Source organism: Catharus ustulatus, chromosome 3 (assembly GCF_009819885.2).
Source record: "Catharus ustulatus isolate bCatUst1 chromosome 3, bCatUst1.pri.v2, whole genome shotgun sequence".
NCBI classification, from domain to species: domain Eukaryota; kingdom Metazoa; phylum Chordata; class Aves; order Passeriformes; family Turdidae; genus Catharus; species Catharus ustulatus.
This window is the reverse complement of record NC_046223.1, coordinates 81526803-81552255: the sequence shown is the minus strand read 5'-3', so window position 1 is coordinate 81552255 and position 25453 is coordinate 81526803. Positions and strand designations below refer to the sequence as shown.

Here is a 25453-nt window from a genome sequence, read left to right as displayed (position 1 = left end):
TAATGTTATCACTCCCATTGTAGCAGAAATGCCCCTCAAACATGTAAAACAATCTGGCTGCATGCTAGCCCACCATTTCTTGACACTTTTTCTCCCTTCTCTCTACCTGACACCAGCTGAGGGTCACTTCTCCTGTGGGATCCCCACTTGGGAAGGGCTGCAAGAAGCAGAGTGGGATGGGGACTTGGACTACAGAAGGTTGCACATATTTGGGTAAGTATTTCCTAGAGCAACTATGCAGCGTCCTGTCAGGTTCTGAACTTGTCCATTCTTGGATGTTTTTTATGACTCACTGTGAGAAACAAGACAAAATCTCCAGGATTTTTGGGATTTTACATTTTCCCCCCTTTTTTTCCTTCAGATTAATCTTTTTCTTTTATTTGTTTGTTGGTGGGGTTCTTTTGTCAGCACTCTGCAAGCTATTGCCCTTTCCAAATTGCTTGACAGAACACTGCTTTGTGACAGTGTCAGCAAGCAAACTATTGAATGGTTAAATGCTATTTTCTAAAACAATATGGGACAGCTTACCACCAGGAAATGTACCATGGCCAGAGACACTGGGAGAAAAACCACCACCACCTCAAGTCAATGCTGGCACTTGATATAACATTAAGACTTAGAGTTCTAATTGTCTTAAACCAGGATTTTGTGACCTAAGAGATAGAACAAAAAGGTTTAGATTTTTTACAGCAGTCTTTATGCTAGGACAAGCTGACAGAGCTTGGAGTTTTGCTATTGATTCTGATCCAAAGTGATATTGATATGAAATTTAAATACGCGTGTAGATAAAGAGGGGTAATGATCAGTTCAAATATAGTCCATTAGTGCTTGTTCAGGCAATTTTGTATTGTATAACATGATAAAAATTGGACAAGACCTTATTTGGTTTCTGTGTTTGAAGCTTGAGCAGGTATGTGCTTTTTATGTTCCCATGTCTAATCAATATATCCTGGTTTTTTGGATGGGTCCCAGAGTCACTGCTTAAGGACTGATGAAGCTTAAATGCTGGGACTTTACTTCATAGTGCTGTTTTCCCATCCATTTCTGTATAATCATTGTCATCCTGGAGAGATGAGGTATTGTATATCAAGGAGCATATTCAGAGGCCTTTTGTGTTTGCCTTCATCATGATAATAACAAAAGTACTGGTGGTAGCAATAATAGAAGCAGTAATAAAAATATAAATGCATGTCCTGAATGCATGTCCCTATTGTGTCTGCACTCTAATCTTTGTAAATGCTGATCATCTTTTGTCTTCCTAGAGCTAGAAGATGCTTTGCTGTTTCAAGTTTTTCTGCAGAAAAACTCTTTTCAAGGTTGAGGCATTGTTGGAAGCTAACAACGGTGGCTTTGAAATATATCATTTAAGCTGGAGAGTGACAAACACCCTACCCTACTCCTGGGAGAGTAGCTGTGCTTTCACTTAATGAGGTAGCTGAAGACATCTCTAGTCCTTTTCCCACTTTGAGCCCAGATGCCAGAGGCAAAATGGTGAGCTTTCCTTGCATGCATGTAAAGATTCCAAGCTCTGTGTCTCTATGCACTTGCAGCTGTTGTCACCTTTCTGGAAAGGTCATTTTGACTTGCATAGTTATTAAATCCTGTCTCCTTTGTTCTACCCAGATCAATCCTAGGCCAATGCATTGATGAAGAGATGTCAGATTCTTTGTAAAATGGAACATGATGGCAAATATTGCAATTTAAGCTTGACTGTATTCTGCTTCCTTTTGAGAGCATGGCATCCCTCAGTGGCAGGGTGGCTGGGCTGGGTCTATGTGACCATTATGCATGTTAGTACCACAAAGTGTAGCAAAGTAAGAGTACAGCTGTACCAGTTATGATAACTACCTGGTTCAGTGGCTCCAGAGGCAGAGAGAGAAGTTACAATTAGTGATTTTTGCATGCATGGCAGCAATGAACTCTCCATCTACCCCAAAAGACGCCTCAACTTGGAAAGCTCATTTGCTTCATAACAATGGCTGTGTCTTCTGCACTATGTTCTTTACAATAGACACTTCAAAAAGGTTCCTGAAAAGACACCCTGTGTAGCGCCTCTGTATGTTACATTCAGAGCATATGCTCGAAGAGAATTCTTACAAACTCTTCTTTGTGTAGCACTTGGATAATAAGTATGCCCAGCATTCTAAATATAAGGTAAATGTCACATGCACATGGAAGAATTCATCCATGAGATACATACAGATTTATGATACGCAACTCATTAGGTTTTTGTTATCTGACTCACCAAGTTTACAATGAAGACAGATTGCCAAACAGGAAAAGAGGTGAAGAAAATCCAGTCAATTTATTCTGAAGGATATATTCTATCCATAGGATATTGTTTTGGGAGAAGTCTGCTTTAAATCAGGGCATGCAAATGGTTAATGCCACAGTTTGATTTGATGGTACACGGTTGTCCTTATCAAATTGTATTTATTTCATCAAAGCAAAGGAAACAGAAACTTGTCCAGAAATTGGAAGCCTTGCTCATTAATCTAATGAGAACTGTTTTCTCTTCCCATTTCACTTTCATGCCTGTTGGGGACAAGAAGGCTGTTTGCTTTATCATCGTTGCCCATACAGCTATCCCACATTGCCGAATCCATGATGACTGCATTTTTGAAAGAGGGTATCCCCAGGGACTGTAATTATTCATCTTTCAGGAGACACAAGATCTATAATACACAAGTGCTGCAGACAAGAACTAGTTTACAGGTTTATCTCATGACTGAAAGTATAATCCATCTTCCCTGGCATGATTTAGGAGGTGCTGCATAAGAAAAGAAAGAAAGTGGGTCAACCCCATTTCAACTTGTATTTCCCTGTTCACATAGGTCTTATTCTTTTAATTTCTCATTGAAGAGAATTAATGCTTGAGTGAGCAGAAGAAATGGGCCCTGTTTCCTGTATCATGTAGCACACCTTGTAGCCATTAGGGTTGTGCCTGCACCAGGTTTGGACTCCCTGAGATCTTTCTTGCCCCAGCAGAGATCCAGCCTGGCATCTGCTCTGTTATAAGAAAGCAGAACAAGGAAGCCCTGTTTCTGGTGGAGATAAAGTGGCTTGGGATCTGGAAACCTTGACAACTTCATGAGGTAAGAATCAACCTATTCATAGAGAACTTCATTGTATTAATGGAGTTTTTCTAATGTTTACATGATAGGTCTAAGCCTCTGAACAGGAATTCCAAAGTTTCCCATGTTTCCTCTAATGAATGATACCTTAAGACACTTCCTTATGTCTCATCCTTCCTCTTCTTCCAAAAAGTCAGTAATTTCCCACTATCACCACAGAATAGCCCTGTAGCTATCACTACAACTCCTTTCCCAGGAAAGTTTATTCTGAAGACAGGACTTGAGGTAGTTTAAGCTTCTTGGAATGCAATGTAGCATCTAAAGGCACTGAAGACACAAGACTGCCATATGTTCATGTATCTGTTTGGAAGTCCAGGTTGGGTGTTCCAAAGAAAATGTGAATGGACATGGCTCCAAACTGAGAATTAATCTGCAGAATAATATGTAATGTACAACCATGTTTCCTCCTTAGAACTTATTTTTTCACCTTTATCCCCACATATTTCTAATTTCCATGTACGCTAAAATCCCCATTGGAAACAACCCATTCCTCTGTGTTTCTTCTCCCCACACCCTACAATAACCATCTGTTATTGCTAAAGGGTAACCATAGCTTGGCTTTTTCATCGCGACATAAAATGTTACTCAACAACCTAAAATATTTCCATTTTCTATAAAAACCTCAGCCAAATCTACTTTCTATGATCCTACACACAGTCTTGCCCACTCAGAGGGCACCAAGCACTAAAAAATCTACTGAAGGATTGTTAACAGAGAGAGCACAGGGTCTCCAGGATTGGGTGCTTTAGGAAGCAGGCATCAGTCCTGGATGCTCACACTGCAAAGTATCTCAAATACCAGAGTAAGATGGGAACAGCTAAACTGTGCTCCAGACATCTAAATTTAAGGATTTACATTTCTTCTGATGCAGCAGATGACATTATCGATTCTGAAAGCAACAGAAGGAGTGTAGTGCTCTGCCTTGCTTTTGCCATTAGAGATTAAATCAGCTCTGCCGGGTCTTTGCAGATAAAAAAAACCAAAAAACTCTTAAGAAACCAGTTCAAAATTTAGCAGCAGTGTTAAAGGGCCTAAATCCAACCACGTCAATTTCAGCTGTGATTTTTAAATGCCTCTGAAATATACTAAGAGGGGTAGAAACCCTAAATCTAGGGTTCTTTGAACATATAAATCCAAATATCATTGTTGCTCCTTGAGGCTGTCTCTGATTTTGTCAGGCAGAATTACTGATTTTAGTAAGGAGCCATCCTTTGACATCAATATCAATATTTAGGAAAAACATCCTCATCTCTAATATTTATGTTCATTCAATTATGACCATCTGAAATGAGCTAAGTTAAAAATAAGTCTTATTTATTTTTTACTTTTTCACATCAGTGAGTAAGCTGGCTGATTTATATGATCATTGGTATCATCATAGTGTCTAGGAGAACTTGCTTACAACTACCTTAATTTTCCTGGCTCATGTGCACTTCTGTGCAGACTCTGGAAGGCTGCAGACACTGCAAGAAAATAATCACAGGCAAAAATATCCCAATAAATTAATTAGATAGTTTTCATAAGTTCCAAGTCTTGCAACACAAAGAAATAACCCACAACCAAATAAAATTTTGGGCTTCACCTACTCAGACCATGTTCATTAAATAATATAGGTCTTCCAAAATCTTATTTATTTGTTGCAAAAGCATTTTAGGTTTTCAGCTCACCTCCATTTTCATGCAATTTTAGGATGGTAAACTGCAGAAGGAATTGATTTGTCTGGAATTTGCTAATTCTCTGTACCTGCCTCCCATGTTACTATAGTTTCTCCCTGACACCTGCCCTTCTGTGACATTTTTCTGGGAAGCTGACCACTGTGCTTCAATTTATTAAGCCCTCCACATGAATATATCAATTGCCTCCTGGCAACAGGAGCATTCATTATATGTCTTTAGGAGACAGGCACTTTCAAGAAAATTTTCCGAGGGATGCCACTTTAGAAAGGAGGACACTTTTTACCCTTTCTTTCATCAAAATTATTCAAAGGCAGAAATACTGACATTTCTGTCAAAATGGTCACTCACCAAGAGGTGAAGAGGCAGTTTTAGAAATGACATGTACAACAGTTGTGCCCTGGCTTTTCAGAGCAAAAAGAGTCTCTTGAAGGGGAAAAATATATATATATATATATATATGACTCTGTGCCTCTGATAGTTTGTGGGTTTGGCTGTGAGATTTGCTTGAAGCCCTGATGAAGCCCAGACTCCCAGACCCCAGGGGCATGCTCACTGGTTTCTACATTCTATCACTTGTTTGCATGAAGGAAAACAGCAAACTTAGTCCTACCAATTATTTTGAAGAACTGAAGTGGAGTGTTTGGGATATTATTACAGGACAAGACACTAATTCATAGGCAAGCATGCTCTTGATGCATATCTGTTAGTGCCAAGAGGTTCCAATCATTGCAGGGCTCAAAATATGCATGTAAATGACTGTAAATTATAAAATATAATTTTAAAAAGAATATATGTTGTAAAATTGACTCTAACAGAACACTTAAATTTCTGGGCACCAGGACACAGAACGAGGAGTTGATGAGCAGAAATCTCATTCTTTCCTAAGAATCTAGAGAGGACCATAAGAAGTTCATAGATCTTGGGAAAAAAAATGAAAGTTGCTGGACTGAGTGAAGAGTGAGGAAACTTCTGTTAAGGTTTTCAAGCCTTTTATTTAATTTGTCTCACCCATCAGTATCTTGGTTTGTCCCGCTGCTCTGTTTTTCTGGTGGTTCAATTTGTTTCAGGAGGTTATTTTATTTATTTGTGTTTTATTTATCTGTGTAACAAAGCACGGCTTTGGGTCTTGGATACCTTTCTTCTCTATTAATATGCCTGCTTAAAAGAAAATGAGAGGTGCATCCTTCTGAAAGTGTCAGCTATTTTGTTGGGCCAACTCAATGATACAACTGATGGAACCAAAAATAAAGCCAAATCAAACCAACTTCACAAGGCTGTACATCAAAGAGCACGTAGTAACAGAAGGGTAAAGCTTTTCAGCAGCCTGCCACTATGAGTTAACCCAGTAATATAACAAATCTAGAAATACCCACCATTTCATAGGCTATTGGATCTGCTTTAAACAGCAGATAACTGGGGGAAAAAAGTAAGATGAGGTGTCCATTCATGCGTTTTTGGAAGGGATCAGTCCATGGATATTGAGTCAAAGGCCATATGTGTAATGGTACAGTGAAAGTGATTTTTTAAGACAAAATATGGGCTTAGATACCTTGCTGACCACCCATTTGTGGTTAAGTGAAAGGACATACATCACTGGAAAATATTAATAGCTAGTCTTCAGGGAAAAACAGTGGAATACAGTCAGCATTAATCACATCCCTGACTCTATCTCAGGAGCCAAGAAGAGGTCATTTTTTTTTCCATCAGGAACATCTTGGTACTTAAAAGAAAAAATGCATTCACACTTAAAGGTTTCTGTGGTGTAACCATAGAGATGTGTTAATGTAATAATCACATACAGCCATGTAGGGGCTTGTGTTGTTTTGTTCAAAGTGGGTTAGCAAAGTCCAACCTTTCTCTACACAAATGCACCCTTTCATAAGTAAAGATAAAGAAATACGTAAGTTTTACACAAGCAAAGGTTTTATTAAAATTTAATAAACTTAGTTCCCCTAATTATTTTCTTTGTGGTCTAAAATTGTGACAGAATCTCCACATGGTGCAAATCAGTGCACACAGGGTAGCTCTGGAGATTTGCTCCTGCTAAGAAACCAGTCCATCACTTCCTCAAGGCTCTGACATTTTGAGAACCGTGTTACAACACAGAACAGCAATTCTGAAATGCCAGAGCAATCCCACTTTATCACCACATGGTCCTGCTGAGCAAAATAACAAAGCTCAGTTTCTCCATGCAGTGTACATTTCAACATGCAAGTTTATTTTTTTCCAATGACAGTTTTCTTCCTCCTCTAATTTCACCAGGAATTACTATGGGCCTGCATACTCCTCAGATGATACTGGCTCAGCAAACTGATTTGTCACAGCTTCTGGACAGAATCAAAATTCATTATACTAATCAGGTTCTTTGATAATTCCATAGAGCACTGCTCCCAGGTGTGCTGTGGAACCACAAATAGAGATATTCTTAGTGTCTAGTAGCTTTAAAATGTGGTGAGATATCTTAGTTCCTCATCTCTGCCGATGTGTGCACACATACTGTTAACATTGCAGTGAGCCATACTGAGCAGGCATAGTAAAACTCACCAGAATGTGCTATTTTCTGTATTTGTAAGAAGTGAACCCACCTCTGTGGGAATCCATCCCCAGCACAGTACAGAGACATCTGGTAAATAGCAAAGCCACAAGTCATCCCTAAACTGACCTAAACAAAGCCATGGATGATCTAATTTATTGCTGGTGGCAGTCCTGCTTTGAGTTGCTGTAGGTAGCTCCTAGCAGCCCTCTAGCAGTTAACAGGAAAAAAAAATTCCTTCCAGACTTGAAATGAATGGAGGATGTTTGGGGAGAGGGGTGGGAGTAGCTTAAGATTTTAAAAATTACACAAACATTTCCAATTTGACCAGGAATTTGTCCCCTCTAATCTTGAAAACATTTCATTTTCAGCTTGCTGATGCATTCAAAAGCATTATTTCTCTAAAAAGTGCAAAGATAATTGCCTGCCTGGGAATAAAAATGTATTATGATACCTTTAGCTGGTTTCCATTCTGTGTATCCACAATACTCCTTTGGGTTTGTGATTGCTGATATAGACCACGTACTGTAACAAAATGTTATCTTGTTTTTGTGCTACTGAAAGGGTTGTTAGCTGTTTCTTTCCTGAACTGTGGCACCACAATATACATATTGTACTCACTGGCAGGCAATTTTCTGACGGCTTCCATTTTCCATCTTACTGTTGGCAGAGCTGTGTTTCAGCACTGCTCAGACATGCCCTGTCCAGAAAAGGGCAGCAAGGCTCGTGACAGGTCTAGAAAACATCTTTTGAGGAGCAGCTGAGGAAGCTGGGGTTGTTAGGTTTCAAGTAGAAGAGGTTCAGGAGGACCTCATTGCTCCCTGCCACTCCCTGGAAAGTTTTTGGGGCCAGTCTCTTCTGCCATGCCTGCAGTGACAGGACTAGAGGAATGGCCCTAAACTGAGACAGAGGATGTTCAGATTAGACATTAGACAGATATTTTTCACTCTTAGGGTGGTTAGGCATTGCAATAGGTTGCCCAGAGTGGTGGTGGAGGTGTTCAAGAGGCATCTGGATCTAGGTGATGTGGTTTAGGGGTTTAGGGGTTACAGTGGCAGTGCCAGGTGGACAGTTGGACCAGATGATCCTAAAGGTCTCTTCCAGCCTTGATGATTCTGTGATTTTAGTGCTGACTGCACATCTACATGGTTCCAACTTGATTGCCCTGGCAGTTGCTGCAATATGGCTCTGAAGCTTGCTTGCTTGCCCATCAGGGTTTCAGAATGAGGAAATGTGCACAATTTTCCAGAGACCAAGAACATACCCTACACAAGGGTCTGCCCAGTTTGTCCTCTCTAACTCATAATGCTATGTCCCCTTCAGAAACTTCATTTAACCAAAGTAGCTGTCATAAAAGGTAGGGAATAGTCAGAGCTCTGACTGAGCTGCAGCTGAACATGCAGTTTGGAGCAATAAGGAAAATCTTCTTGAGTGCTCAAGCAAGGAATTAATTATTTCCAAGCTGTATTTTCACAAAGGTGTTTAGACTCCTGATAGTGGCACCTGAAGGACTGAAAAACAGAGAACTTGCTTCAAACATAGACATATTTGGGAACTTTGTGCAGCCACATTGTTTCAAGACGACTGTTTGACAAATGAGAGCACAGTGAGTGCTAAACAAAGGTGATCTGTTCAAATAATGTCACAGCCTGGAAGAAAATACCACTATCAGAACTAGTCAAGTGTGCGTCCATCAGGACTAATAGCTGGTGTCAGTGCCCCCTGAGTGACAAGCCCTGTGCTCTGAGGCAGGTGGAGCCCAGCAGGGCTGTGGTGGCAGCACACCAGCTGGGACCCTCCAGCTGGCCAGGGGCTGCGGCGGCCACCGGAGCAGGGCTGGGCGACTCACAGTGCTGGTAAGGAGGCAGATAATGCACCCTGGAAAATACAGGTCACAAGCCAATGCTAAACTAACACTTGGAACCAGTTCATTTACTGCTTGACAGCTGTAATGGGTGGGGCTGAGGAAGAATGGATCTACGGGTCCCTGAAGAGCTCGTCCTGCTGCTGTCCACGACGGCATGGATGGTATCAACAAACATGAGTATTAATGGCACTGCAATTCTGCTAATTTTCATTTTAAATCCCCAAAATTATCAATCAAGGAAACAAAACCAAACCAAAGGTAAAACCTTAGCTGAAAAAAGGTCCAGTGGAGAACTGAGAATTTCCCTCCTTTTCTTGGTTTAAATCATGCCCAGTTCAAGTTACATCAACCCATGTACCTTGAGTCTGTAAGGGCTTTGTTGTGGTTACCAAGAAAATAGGAAGAAATTACTGTGCTGGTGATTTCTTTTTCTATTATGAAATAAAAGGTAAATGACTATAAAATATGAGTGACTTGTACAGAGAATATGTGATATCTTTTCTCCTTGTCCTGACTACTGCCCCTGTAATCATATAAGTAATTGAGAAGAGACTGCACCAGCCTTTATAATTTCCCTTCAAGGCACTTAGAAAGGATGAGAATTCATTCTTTTCCATTTGCAGCCAAACTTTGCAATTCTGAAATTTCCTATCCCAGAAAATCAGATTTAGGAGTAAAACAACCATAGGGGGAATGTGAGTCTGATGGAGGAAGAAGGCTGATTAGGTTATTGCAGTGTCCACAGTAATAATCATGTTTAAACTGGAGCTGGAACATGGCAATGTCTTTAACAGGCCTCCTTGATCAGACCCTCTAGAAAAAAAGTGGAAAGAAGGAAAAAAGAAAAAACCCAAAGAAGGAACATGGCAGAAATAACGTAGAGCAAGAAACATGGGTAGAAAATACTGCACCAAAAAGCCAGCAGTGAGCTGCACGTTTTCCCATGTATCAGGGATCAGTCAATCCAGCTCGTGGTTTGTTCTTAAACCCTTCTTAACTGCACAGGGTGCCTGTTCAGTGCAATACAAAATTATATGTGTTTCTGTATTTTAGCTGAGTTCTTTGAGTTCAAACCACCTTTAAAATGCATTAGCAATCCTGTAATACCTGACAAAAAGGAAAGGCTGGGTACAGTTCTTCCTCCCCAATACACCCAGTCTTCTGTGCCGCACTCTCTGCCCCCAAAAAAAACGTGGTAAGAAAGAGGCATTCTAATCTTTACAGACCATTCACTTCAATGGGCTTTGGACTGCTTGAGCCCTCCACTTTTGTATTCTAAAGAAACCAAGAGAAAGCTTGTGAAGATCAGAGGCAGCTGAGCATCTTTATGTATAAAATAGCTTGAAAGGTAGGACTTAACCCAGCAAAAGAGAGAAAAATTCACAGTTCACCTACTCTATCTAGTCATAGATTTGTAATTTTGACACTTGTGATAAAACGAAAAGAAAAAAATGTTAAAATTACATGGGGAAGGGAGGAGGGTCATGAGTCTAAACTAAAAGCCTGAAAAAAATAATTTCAGGACTTCAATTGTCCCTACAGATTTCCTCTAAAGACTGCCAGCATGTGGCATTATCTTACTCTAATTTTCTCCAAAGGGAAAATGTGACACTGTATTAACATTGAATTAATCAGAGGAGCCAAATATATCTGTATGCACAACATATCTGTATCTCCCTATCTCAGAAAACTTTCTACCCCAATTGAGCACCAGCTGGAAGAGAAATTCTTGCAATGGAGCCCTTTCTGTTTAATCCCTTAATCTTCTCAACAGTAGGGATTCTCTCTTAAACCCGACTGGAAAGTAACATCTGCACTGTTGAAAGAGAGAAAGCACCAGAAGGCAAGCCACAGAGGTCTCAGCTCCCTCTCTCCCACTCAGTAGTTTTCTCTTGAAGATGCCTGTTTAAGGGCAGTTTACATTTAATGGCAATGACACAGATCAGGCAGAACCCCAGAGGCTAAAATATTTTCTGTTTCAGAGCACTTATGGCTCCCCATTATTATGCTGTGGCAAAAGCAGGAGAACTTTAAATGACAAGGAGACCACAGAGATGGATTAACCTGCAGAGACAGATTAACCTGTAAGTGTTGTCATGCCCCGAAAGTTACTACCTTTCCTCCCTTCAACCATCCCTTCTTATCATTCATGGTTAGTATTTTGACAGCTTAGACCACAGTGATGTTCCTGTCTGTAACATGTCCTGACTGTCACTCCTGGGGCTTTATAATGGCTTTCAATGTCTCTTCCAGATTCGAGGTTAAGTGACATGGTAACTCAGATTAGTTGAGGGGCTGCCCAAATGCTAGGTCCCAATTTCATGGGTCTCACAGTTAACCCAGCCTTAGAAAATCTCATGGAAAGTCAGGTACAGCACTCATAATCTGTTTATGTCTTCTTACACTCTAATAGAAAGGGGAAAACATCCCTCTCTAATTAGAATTAAATGTAGAATATGTCTTAATGTATAGAATTCCTATGTATAATGTCTTCAAAATCTCAAACCACTCTGAACTCAGGTGACCAGATGGGTTGCTAATATGACTCACTTCATTCTGTTCTCTCTTTGAATATCTGTCTTGTTTCCTCTCTGCCCCTTCTCCCCCTTTTTAAGTTCTCACAATGCTGCAGTACAAGTATCTGTTGCAGAAAGGAGAGGTGGTGGTAGCTAGTCTTATGTTGTTAGACTGGCCTGTTTCTGAAACAGCACTCACATTTAAAGCAAACTTTTTTACCAGTGGCCAAGAAAATCTTCACAGAAATTCTTCACGCTTGCTTTTTTAGTAACCCTTCAACTTTGTAATAGCAATCACTTGCTCTGGAGAACAGAGCCTGACCCACGCCATATCCTAGGTTAGAAGGTACTTTTTGAAAGAAATACTAAGTTTTGAGTCCAAATCAGGCTTACTGAAAAAGGCAAGTGCACAGTGATAAAAATGCACCTTTTTGGTCTTCCATCTCAAGTCTATAATTTATCATAGGTTGCATCAGATATTCTGTGACTTATGGTGAGGATTAAACATAAAGAATGCTCTGCTTTAGATTTCTGGGCTCAGATTCTGTGACTTGTTTTATGGTTGTGGAAAAATTGTATGCAGCCCTAGAGCTTCCTTCAGTCTCAGCTGGAAGGGTGAGATCTGCCCAGGAACCAGTGATTTACTGAGCTGTAACACCACAGAAAAGGTCCCCAGGTGAGACATTTAGATGGCACTGCAGTCCAGAAAGATATTCAAGGGACTGGGGACCTAACTTTGAAAGCAGTCCTGAAGCCCTGTGAACATATGTACATATGTAGGACATCATGCTGTGGGTATTCTCTTTACCCAAGTGATGCTGATAATAGCAAACCTCCCCTACTGAACACACCACACTTTCCAGGTTGTCTGTGTCCAAAACAGACTAGAGGCTGGAGGGAGAACTTCTGATTTTCTTTCTCTTCCAGCTGGATCCATCACACAGAAAACACAAGAGTATCCCAGATGCTCAGAGGATCGGGTCTTAATAAAACACATACCTAATAACTTAAAGATAGGTAAATTATTTAAATGGGGAAAATTTGCATAGAATGACTGAAAAGGATGAACTAGAAAGTCTGGTAAACAACTTTCCTTCTATCCACTGGGTCCTGGAAAGGTAGACACATTCCTCCAGTCCTTGTTTAACTTTCAGTGCCTTCATGAACCAAAAATACCCCACTAAGGTTTGGCAGTAAGCCTGCTTCCCTCTCAGGCCTCCTTCTCTCACATGTTTCTCAGTCTGTTCCTTGCTTGTTGCCCTTTTTGCCCCCTGCCCATACCTCCTTTAATTTGGAAAAGCTGTACCATGCCCACCTTTTTTTAGGGAGAAAGAAATCATCCTCCTTTTATCTCCTTTCCCAAGGTCTTGGCTCGACCCAGAAGGCAGCAGTAAGGACCTTCTTACCCTCATAACCTCTGCAACATGACAATACACAATAGTGGGCCACAAATGAATTAGAGAAGGAATACTTACATTCCAAGGTTGTGGTATACTCTGCTGGTTTTATGTCTGCAGTGTTTCTGGTGGGGCACTTTAGAAAGCCAGAGTTAATGCAATGGTCCATGAGTAACAGAGTGCAATTAGTGAAGGCTCCTGGAAGCATGCAAAGCAGGAAAATCGATCTTTGCAAACCTTGGCCTTAGCCTGGAAAGAGGTGGTTTATGATCATGGTGCTTTTTGACCTGCCAGCATCATGGCAGTATATTACAAGGGCTCTTGCTGTTCCTCCCTGGAGCTGCACTGGAAACAAAAGTGGATTAAGGGGCAGAGGGCACTGTGCTGCCTCCTCAGCTATCCAAATACAAAAAGAGATACATTGCATGGCCAAGGAGAGTTTGTAATGTAACAGCTTAGTACTGATGTTAACACACCAGCCCAGTAAGAATCCCCATGCTATTACATTCAGAAGGTCAGGTGCCTCCCTTCACTGTATCTGAACTGGGAGGCTCAGTGGTGAGCACTGATTCATGGTCAGCATCTTTTCATTTCTGCCCTGACCCAGATTCTGAGCTTTTGCTCCAAACTGGCATGACACTGCAGGGGTCGGAGGCCATTTGCTCTATTGTTGGCAGCCAGGTACAAGACTGTCCAGGGGGAGGTGGAGTGGAGGTGTTGCAAAAAGACAAGTCTCAAAAATAGATACATTTACCTGGGAAATCTTAAAACGCCACTGTGCAATCAGGTGGTGCCAGGGATATGCCATACACTGCCCTTAGGAGCCAGCAGCTCTGCTTTGCTGAGGGTTTTAGGGGAACAGCAGTTGGGTGGTGATGTAAGCACACAAACCACTCACTTCCAGCTCTCTTGATGCCATTGCTTTGAATTGGAGATTCAGGCTGAACATACAAAAGAACACACTGTGAGAACATATTTCTTTCTTTCTTTCTTTTTCTTTCTTTCTTTCTTTCTTTCTTTCTTTCTTTCTTTCTTTTTCTTTCTTTCTTTCTTTCTTTTTCTTTCTTTCTTTCTTTCTTTCTCTTTCTTTCTTTCTTTCTTTCTTTCTTTCTTTCTTTCTTTCTTTCTTTCTTTTTCTTTCTTTCTTTCTTTTTCTTTCTTTCTTTCTTTCTTTCTCTTTCTTTCTTTCTTTCTTTCTTTCTTTCTTTCTTTCTTTCTTTCTTTCTTTCTTTCTTTCTTTCTTTCTTTCTTTCTTTCTTTCTTTCTTTCCCTTCCTTCCTTCCTTCCTTCCTTCCTTCCTTCCTTCCTTCCTTCCTTCCTTCCTTCCTTCCTTCCTTCCTTCCTTCCTTCCTTCCTTCCTTCCTTCCTTCCTTCCCTCCTTCCCTCCTTCCTTCCTTCCTCTTATCAAAATCTCTGCAAGTGTGCTGAGAAGGGGCAGGAGGGTGTCTGCTGCAGATTATTACTGAGACCACTTGTGACACTTTCTCATTAGCCTGTGTAATGGGAAGCCAATCTGCTGCTCAGGAAGCAGCACTGCAAATTATTTTCAACCACAGATGATGCAGCCTGGCTTTGAACTGCTTGGGCCTTGTTGTAATAGAAGCACCAGCATTATTCATTTAATGTGCATTGACCTTTCCCTGACCTGGGAGACAGAGACAGCTCCTGCTCTGGCCTTTTTCTATCACCATGCCTTTTTCTGCAAAGATTTTGCTTGGCAGACTACCAGGAGGAAAATACTAAATGCTGTCTGCAAAAAGGTGCAAAGTTTGTTTGGCTTCAGTACAGCCAGGGGAGAGAAACAAACTCATTTATTTCTCCCCTCCTGTAGCCACGCTGAGGACACATGGCAACTTTTGAACCTTAAAGGACAGTGATATGGAGTGAGGACAAAGGAGTAATCTGGACAAAGGGTGCCCCTAGGGCATTAAAAATAACTACTCCCCTCACCTTCTGTTGCTGCAGTCAGCTCACAGCACTTGTCACTCAGCAGGAGATCTGTATCAAACAGGATGAAACTGGGGATGACAGGAAGTTCCTGAATGTAGACAAATCCATCAAGTCCAGGCTTTTGACATGAAACTCTGAACTACTGCCTGATCCTAAAATGATATCATTTTAATATGCAGGGGCACAAGGTTTTCATTTTCTGTGATAGTAGAAGAGAGACTGGGGATGATGCCCTGACCCCAAAACCTACTACACAGCACAAGCCAGCACAGCCATAGGATGAATTGTACCAAAATTTGAGCACCCACAACAGAGGCATAAATGAGGAGAGGTGGAAACATGAGACAGATGTGGAAGGGCATGAAGAAAACACCCTTTCTTGAAAATCAACAAGAGCTCAGTGGAAGAGATCACAAAGATGCAGAATGCAAGATAAGAGATTACTGCTTGGTCAAAAGCATAAGACTTCATACTTGAGCTGGATGAGCCTTTACTGACAACACTACACAACCATCACTCTGCCCAACTGGGTCAACCATGCCTTAAGATCTGATCACAGAACCACAGAATTGTTAGGGTTGGAAGGATCTGGAGATCATCCAATTCAATATCTGTGCCAAGGTAGGGCCACCTAGAGCAGGCTACACTGGAACACATCCAAGTAGCTTTGGAATATCTGCAGAGAGGGAGATCCACAACCTCTCTGGGTAGCCTGTTCCAGGGCTCTGCCACCCTCAATGTAAAAAACCTCTTTCTCATGTTGAGGTGGAACTTCTCATGTTTTAATTTATGGTCGTTGTTCCTTGTCCTGTCATTGGGCACCACTGAAAAGTCTGGCATCCTGTTCGTGACACTCACCTTTGAGATATTTGTATGAATTGATGAGGGTTCCTCTCTCTTCTCCAGACAAAACAGGCCCAGGTCCCACAGGCTCTCCTCATGAGTGAGATGCTGCAGACCCCAAATCATCTTTGTGGCCCCTGCTGGCTCCTCTCCAGTAGCTCCTTGTCTTTCCTGTGCTGAGGAGCCCAGAACTGGGCACAGCACTCCAGATGTGGCCTCACCAGGGCTGAGTAGAGGGGAGAGGATCACCTCCCTCTGCCTGCTGCCCACACTCTTCCTGATGCACCCCAGGTCCCACTGGCCCTCCTGGCAGCAGGGCACTGCTGGCTCGTGGTTAACTTGTCCCCCACCAAGACCCCCAGGTCCTTCTCAGCAGAGCTGCTCTCCAGCAGGTCAGCCCACAGCCCGTACTGCTACTTGGGGTTATTCCTCCCCACATGCAGGACCCCACACTTGCCCTTCTTGAACTTTGTTATGTTTCTCTCCACTCAGCTCTCCAGTCTATAAAGGTTCCACTGAATGGCAGCACACACTTTGGGTATACCTAATGATATACTTTTATATCATCTTCCGCCAGAAGGCAATTTTTTTCTGTTTATTCCCACTCCATCTTGTTTTCTGCTTCCTTGCTCTACAGAGTACTCTGAAAGCTGAGAAAAAGATACTGCAGTTTCAGTTGTCTCCTTGGAGGAAGGTCTTTATAGTTCCTTCTTGGCCTTTCTTGTTCTCTGGTTTATGGATTGCTGACGTACTCCCGTGGCCTTTGGTTTGACCTCTGCACTATATGCCAGGGCTTGAGAGAGCTCATCCAAGGAGCAAATGGGCATTTGTCAGAAATATTTATGCAAAGATGGAGCAGTGATGTCTCAGAGAGCCTGCCCTGGATGCAAAAGGGTTATGCCACATTCAACTGTTCTGACATCAGTTGTCACCTTGGCCAATCACATAAGCAAATGTTGATCTGGTGCCCACTTCAAAGAAGCTGAGCAGAAAAATCTCACTTTTCCAAAGTGCTGGCCCATTAACTGCAGGGCTGTGAGTTCTTCCTCCGACACGTTTACGCAAACTGGGAGGCTTAGAAGAGATAAAGGTTCCATTCCAGCTATTTATCCTGTGTAGTAGCAGAAACCCAAAAAAGACACAGCTAAATGAATTTCTGGCAATAGAGGAGTTTAAACAAATTGCAGAGTCATAGGACAAAGCCTTGCTGCCTAGAAAAGCCGAGAGGGAACAATACTAGAGCCAATTGCAATTACCTGCTAACCCTGGTACTTCTAAAGCTGATCTCTCATTGCTATTGCTGGCCGCTTTTTTTTACAGCTATCTTGAATGTTTACATTGAATTAATAAAACCCAAACATTTCTGCCATTAACTTCAGGGCTTGGTAAATTCTAACATTTCCAGTATTTCTTCTCCAGAGTGCACTCCCCCCACTCCCTCTCCTCCAGTTTTGTAAAGGCTCTAAGTAGCTCAGTATAATCTCTGCCCTTTGTTCCAAGATCCCCTTGTGGGTTCTTGCCCCGATTTGGGATCAATCTGAATATATCCTCTGACAAAATGACTATACCCCATCTCAGCACACTCCTGCTCCACATTCTGCTAAGTTGATTATAGGGCTAATTGGACACAGGGAACAGAGCAATTTAACTTCCCTGGAAGATGACAGCACTTAAATGCCCAGAGCCATTGAGAGTAGCTCTATGCAGGAGCTAATTTTTCCACCTCACTTATCACAGGCAGCTTTCATTCACTGGAAGTTTTAGGGCAATACTTCTCATCAGAAAAGAAGCCAAGGATTCAGAAGCACACTGCATCAGCCCAGGACATTAATTTGCTCATTCTCTAATCTGTGTTGAGGTGTGCCCCAAATGGCCCTTTTCCCCACTGGGAAACAAGAGCCAGCAGCATTGCAGCTCCTATGGAAAATGATGCAGAGGATGGAGTGAGCCTGCTGCTGTTCACTGAAGAGAGCTGAGGAAAATGGGATGAGAATGGGAAAAAAAAAAAAGGAAAGACTGAGCATTTGGAGAAAATTAATCAGAGGAACAGAGAAAGAAAGGCAGACAAGAAGACAGAGGACTCTCCATCACTTTGGTTGCTCCTTCCTGGACATGTAAAGTTATGGCACTGAACAACTTTGGGAAAAGCTTTCTGGTCACCTGGCAAGAGATTGCTGAAAAAGAGAGTTGAAGATATGAAAAAGAAAAAGATATGTTGAAAAAGAGAGCTCTTGATATCCCTGTAATTTTGAAACCTTTCAAAGAAATTGTTTCCTCCTGGTATTCACCAATTCTGATTTCCTATGGGTGTGATAGCAAGGAGACCTCTTTTTAAAAGGTTTTAGCTACTTGAAGGTCACCTCAAACACCACTCTGAAGACAATGACATGGGTAAACATTTCAGGCTCGCCTATGCTCCAGTAGAAAGAACAGAAACCTTGCTGTTTTCTGTGGTACCAAAGTGCTCCCTTGTGAAAACAAGAGAGCCCAAATATCCAGACATCTCGTGTGGCTTGAGCCCAACCACACACCTAAGCCCTGTTCATCCTTCTGTGATGGGTGTGGGGCCCTGTGCTGGGGACACACAGCATTGCCCTTGGAAATGCAACCTGTTGTGCGACAGCATGTCACCCCCTTTCCCAAACAAAAAGCAGCTGGGAGAAAACATCTACCCCTAAATGTAGATTTATTAACACTCAGCACCAGGAAAGTCAAGGTCAAGGGTTAAAGCTTGCCTTTATCCATCACTTCTTGATACGACCTTGGTGGGGCTTTTTGCAAAGGGCAGGGACAGTTGACGCCGTAATGAGCTGCTCTTCCCAGGAGACACAGCACGACGAAACAGTACAGAACATCCCCTTTCATGTATCAGTGCAAGAATACAGGTTTGATTGGCAATAAGTTTCCCATTAAAAATACATGGGAACTTACCTCTGAGAGACATAGAGTAGACCTCACAGGATAAAGTCTTTTCAGCCAGCTTTTAATGAAGACAATTACATCCATGTATTTGAGGCTTTCCTTCTTCATTCTTCACCAAAGAAAACAGGCTCATTTCACAGGGCAAAACTAGAAAGAAAAATAAATTCACAACTGTTGTACTTTAACTGGGTCAATTACATTTTGAAATCTGAATGACTGTGGTTTTAATACAACTAAGATGGTCCATAAAAATATTAGCTCACATGAATGTGTAATAGCTACTTTTCAGAATGAAGTGGTTTTTAAATTCTGAGGAAATTAATAGTTTCTAAAGAAACAAGAAAAATACAACTTGGGTAGTCACTGAGACCATTCATTTTAATGAGTTGGCCAATATATTGAATGATACAAGGAAGGATCTAATGCTGTTTTATTCTGAGGACCTATTGAGACATTAATTCATCTCTCAAACAAGACTGGATGCGACAAGTTTTGTCATTTGTTTGAACTAATATTCCAGTCATGGTGAATAAGGTGCTCTTTGGTGCCCTCCTTCACTATTTCCTGTCCTCTCCCTCCCTCTCCAGGCACACATGTAGCAGTTTGCTTGGCGGATTTGTGGATTTTACCCAGTGGACTATGGAGTTTGTTCCACCTATCCGTACTTCTGAATTTGAACTCCAATCTCATATTCCTAACTGATGTATCTTGAACCATGGAAATTCACAGCACACAAAATATCCTCTTCTGCTCGGCTGGTTCTCTGTTACTACTGACACGGACATAGGGCCATTATTTTTGTGAAGGTAAGGACAAGGAACAAGGCCACTCAGTCACCAATACATACTGGAATACATACTGGTGTTTCATGTGGAAAAAAGGCAGAAGGACAGTGCACATAAACCAGTTTACACCCCTGTCTGCCAGCAGATCAGGATTAAATTGTTCTCATCTATGAACATTTTACCTTCTGTGCAGTACAGCATCTTCTGAGGTTCTGAGGTGAAGTTAGGGGTGCAGATGGAGTTCAAGTATCATTCTTAGAAAAGAGATGCTTTGGAGTACTCAGATCATGATACCTTTAAAGGTGCCCAACAGGTTCAGAGCAGTCACTGTAAAGAATACCTCTTTTAAAATTGTCTCCAGCTGGGAATCAGAAGACAAATGAACCATAGCCACCAGCATTTTTTAAAACTTTGGTCTTGGTTTAAAGAGCTGAATTGTGAACATGGTATCATGTGAACCATAATAGCCTCATAAACTTAAAGCAGATCTGGACCTGCAACTCTCTTAGAATGGCCAGGACACAGGGTCAGTCACTTCTCCACCCACGTCCAGCAGCAGCACCGGGGAAAACAGAGGCACAAACATCTGCCACACACACGTTCTCATCTCAGGAACCATCACACCGGACGGTATATAAAAAAAAAAATCAGCACAGGCAAGAGCCCATGGCCAACAGGGACTACAGCAGCACTGAATCTTGGCTAACTCTAAGGCTGGGTAGATTGGGGAAAATGGCTCTTCTGTTCACTCTGCCTTGCACTCTGCCCTTCTATGAAGCAGCCACAGTGGGCCACCATCATGGCACTTAGCTGTGTTCCACTCCATCCCCAGAAGTTGTGAGGAACTCACACAGGGGAGTACACTTTATCAAAGTGCTCAGCTCTGCCAGGACAGGCTTTGGGTTCAAATTAAATTGATTTTCAAAATTCTCTGATTTCTCTCTGAGTGACTTCTGTCTTGTTTAGGCAAAGTGCCTCTTGGAGCACTCTATTTTTGCTCAATATTGCATTTATAAGAGGAATTTCCTTAGCCAGAACCACCAGACGCTCCCCCTGCTCCACACTTCCCTATCCTCCTCCCTCTCCCCATAAAACTATTATTTAAAAACCGGAAAAAATACTCTGGCAAACAATCTTCCCTCCACCCTCCCTGCTATCTGTTTAAATATCCTTGACTGCAAGACATTCAGTACAGAACAGTCATCAATTTTTAATTCATTTAATCTCTTGGTAACAGTGTTCTCGTGAACTGAAGGGCCCCTGAGGAAACTTCAGAGAAACCTCAGACGCTGGATCCAGGAATGAAAATTTGAGGATACAGTGGACTCTGTGACACTGTGTGGATTAATGGGGTTGAAAAAAAGTTACTTAAAACTGAGAACCTTTCACCCCTAGCCAAATCAAAACACATTGTAAACCAGAGCTCTGTACCCTAACACAGCACAGATTGAAACAAGCAGCAGGGAGAGAATTCCCTGCGTCAGAGATGTTCATGATTCAGCAAACTTGGGAAGGAGCCCTCTGAGTAAACATGTGGGTTGTCTGCGCTCCTGGTCCTGCTCCTGCTTCTTCCTTCTTGTTCCAAGAAGCTCCGAGAACATCCTTATATGCTGTCAGTAATTAAATTCTGCCTGCTTAAATGCCCTGGAAGTCTCAAGAGCGGATCGTTCTCCTTTAGTCTGTAAACGTGGGGAAATCTAATACTGTGTGTATCTGCATTGTTCTCCAAAGAACTGTCACTCAAAAATGGACAAAATGCCACCTGTGTACAATGTGAATGTTAATTGGCTCTGCAGGCATTTTAGGGTAGGGAGCAAGAGGATTCTTGGTTATATTCAATCATGTCATATAATGGTAGCACTAACAGGCCACAGATGTACTGGAGTGTTGCATGAAAGCAGGGAAAGAGCAAAACCCGTCCCCAGAATTTTATCATCTCATGAAAGAGGTTAAAAATAACCTAAAAGCTCTAGTTCTGTGGCAGCCAGAAATGATGCATTTTTTCTGAACCCAAGTTTTCTCTTCATGGCATGTATAAGAACTACATTTCTCTGAGGAGGCTTTTGGAAGGATAGAAAGAGGTTTGATCACACCCTGTATGATACCGATTTTAATGTACACACAGAGCCACATCAGCTGTACAGCACCCAAGCAGCACAAAGTACACATGCACCCATAGCTCCAGATATCCAAAATGTCTGGATGCCACTGACTGTCACAGAGAAATGCAGTGCTAACAAGGGTGGCAGCAGAAAGAAGCCAAAAGCCTTCAGCTGCCCTCCTCAGCACCCTCATCCCTCCTTCTGAGCTGAGATCCCTGCCCAGAATTTCCTTACCTGGACTGCCTGGCAAGCTGCTCTGTAGGGATGGAAATGGCCCTGTCCTGCTTAGCTTCTAGAGGCCAATGCTGAATGAAGGCAATTTCAAACAGACTCAGTTGTAAAGAGACTGTGGCTGTTAACACTAAATCACACAACACTATTCCCCATCTTTCCACATGCACCTTAACCTAACAGGCAGGCTGCTACTGTAATGACAGGCAGCACAAGAGCAAAAGGCACTACACTTCAGAGCTACCCAGTAAATCAGTATGATTTTTGCAAGACTGTGCAGTGTATAGGACATTTGGGGTCTGTTCTTCAAAAAATGGTGACTAGAAAATCACGATGCAAAACACGGCCTCGATGTTTAGTGCTAAACCCTTTCCACAACACCCACTGGCAGAACTGCAGCTCAGCCAGACACAGCGATGCTGGGACAATTTGCATAGTTACTATTTCTTGCAAAGACATCCCCTATTTGTGATGCCTTTTTCTAACCAAGTTGTCATTTACTAGCAGCAACCTCAGATTCTTTGCCTGTGTGCCTCCTGTTCTCTTTCACACTATTAAGAACATTATTTTCTATTCTTCTGCCAGTGGAGAGTGCTGATGATTAGCACTGCAATATCTGGTCCCCTTTATTGAAAATGTTAATCCTTCCTTTTGCAGGGTTTCTTTAGCCAGGGGTGTTAATACTTGGTTAATAGAATCAGGCTGTCTTTTTCTTAATCTCTTGTGTTGCATGTGCTTTAGGAAGGGAATACTATTTTGTCTTTTGGTCAGAATTTATTATAATCTATTGTTTGGCTTTTTTTTTTTTTTTTTTTTTTTCCCTCCAGAGGGGCTGCTTTGACTTTCCTCACTTTTTTTTTTTTGCTGTGATTATGTTCTAACACTTAGCACCCAGAACACTCATTGTTCTGTGTCTTTTTTTGTTCCCATAGTCTGTAAAGGGAATGTAAGACTGTGTCCATCAAGGAGGAGTTACCTGTGTTCATAACCAAGAAGAGGACTGAGAGCTGAGAGTCTTCCCTCACTCACTGCAGAGGTAAGGCTTTCTTTGGCGTTCCACCAGCTTCCCCTCAGCATGAAGACCCTTTCAGCATTTGGATAGTAAATAGCATCAAACATCACCACCCACTGCTCATAGGCCTTTTTTTCCATGGAGAGAGCATGATGTGAAGCTTGGGTCACCTGTTTTTCCTTCAGGAATCGCAGATCCTGCCCCAGGGGAAAAGTGAGATTGCCAGCATGCAAACCAGAGATGGGTGCAGAATGAAGTGTAGGTAACTTCAGTGGTATGATCTTTTAATCCTGATCAGGTAGAAGTTCAGTGAAAACTCCTCTTGTTTTGATGTGAAGAGCACAGACCCTATCTCCCACAAATTACTGTTGTGATGATTTTCTTTAAAAGGAAAGACATCACCTGGAGAGATGCAGTCACTCAAAGAAGAAAAATGCCAAGTCATCTGAAGCTTTGTCTCTCCTGATTGCAATCATATTTTATTCTCAAGTAAAGAGAAGCAGCTTTGGCATGAAGCTAGGAAGCAGTGGATGTTCAACTACGGTGGATATGGGACTCCAGGACGATTTTCAAGGTTGAAAATGTGCTCCCACTGGAGATGGTTTCAGCAGGCCCACCTAAAAAAAGCTGGATGGAGCTAAGGGAACTGTCTCCCTCCATCTATCCAGCCAGCCGAAGGGGCCAGGAGCAATGGGGGAACTTTCCTTGCATCTTCTGTGAGTCAGACCACGAGGCTGGCAGAGCTCTCCTCTGACCCTTCGCCTCTAAACGCCCATGACCCCGCCCATGCTACAGCGCCCAGGCACAGGCGGGCCGGAGCGCACCGGGACCGGGATCGGGATCGGGACCGGGATCGGGACCGGGATCGGGTTCGGCCCCGCCCGGAGGCGCCGCCTGCGCACGGCGCCGCCCGGTGGCAGCAGCCGCGCACTGCACGGAACCCGCCCTGGGGCTGCGGCGGCTTTGAGCGACAGCCGTCCCTAATTATGTTAATTGCACCGCTTCTTTTTCTTTTTTTTTTTCTCCCCCTCCTCGCCACAAGCCCTTAGGCTTTTGTTTGCAGGGAATAAATAAAGAGGGATTAGTTACGTTTATCTGTGTTTTCCTAAGTCTTTACAGAATAACTGTTACGTGTAATTAAGTAATTTGTCTGTCCTTGACCAAGCTGATAGCAAATTACCAGACACTACTGATGAGGTTCCATTACATTTTAAGAATACATTACATGGATCTGGGATTTATTGATTTTTTAGACATTATTTTAGACAGGATCAGCTGGAAATAATGGTCTTATGAAGGTGAAAATGCAATGTGCTTTGACAAGTCGCCTTTATCTAGCAGTATTGCTTGGCTATATGTAGATGTGGGACTCCAAAACCATTTGCAAGGTTGCCCCAACACAGAGATATTCTCCCTAGAGAGAGTTTCAGCAGGCACACCTGGAGCTATGGGAACTGATTGAATCCCTCCCTCCACCTGCCCATTCAACCAGCTGAGGAGCTGTTGTCTTCTCCACAAAGGATCTGCACTGAACCGGCTGCACAGCAAGTTCTCCATTCACAGCTTTCCCCTGCCCAGTGCCAAACACGCTGATGGGATACATTAAGGCAACTTTTATTAAGAGCTGTATCATCCTGGATTTGCCCTCTGTGATCCTGCTAACTGATATTTAAATAATTCACACTCTTCAAGGATCTGGCTTAGCTGCTTCCCCTATGCTTTGCTGCATCTCAAATCACTAATCCATATACTCTTTTCTTAAAACCTGCTTCCTGTGAGGTTTCCTACATAATTGTTGCCCCAGATCGAGGAGTTTCTCTTCAGGAACCGTGAAGCATCAATGTGCAGAGAGAATGTCAAAACATCATACCTAAAAATAGATTCTCTTGTTCAAGATACAGATACCATTTCATTCACATACTTTGAAGGCACTTTATTGAGCATGCCAGATCCTTACAGACTCCCAGTGAATATGTTCTCCTCAAAATTGAGACTGGATACTTCATCTTAAAATTTACTAATCTTATTACAACTTTGGGTTTTAGGTATATATTAACTTACTATAATCACACAAACATACTTCATACTAAACATATGCACCCCTCTGCCAACAGAAGGCTTGGAAGTATGTCCACAACTCCTGACAAATTGCAAAGAGGAAAAAATCTTCCAATGAGACACTGCGCTGATGCATTTGCCAGGAGGCCTGGCCAGAACTGATTACAGCCCACCACTGAGCTCTAGAAAGCGTGGCATCAATGCTAGGTCTCCAAAACTGAAAGGCAGCAACTAATCATAATTAAAGGGTGCGGATGTCATCTTCTTCCCCTGAGAACTAGCACTTGGAGTAGAAAATGAAACTTTCACTAAACCCCATTGTGTGGCTTTGTCTACCAAACACACTGAGGAAAATAAGGGGAGGAGATTCAATAAGTGCATCCAGGAGAAACCTGGATTACAGCCAAGAGTCGTGATCTGGACAGTG

The 25453-nt window shown here is 42.3% G+C and overlaps 1 long non-coding RNA gene across 1 annotated transcript; it reads left to right on the top strand.

The window, feature by feature from the left end:
• Positions 1 to 10679: 10679 nt before the first annotated feature.
• Positions 10680 to 23788, top strand: LOC116994373. The gene is made up of 4 exons (XR_004417470.1): positions 10680 to 11294; positions 19426 to 19644; positions 22889 to 22992; positions 23359 to 23788. It is a non-coding gene; the product is annotated as an uncharacterized LOC116994373 (long non-coding RNA).
• The last annotated feature ends 1665 nt before the right edge of the window (positions 23789 to 25453 follow it).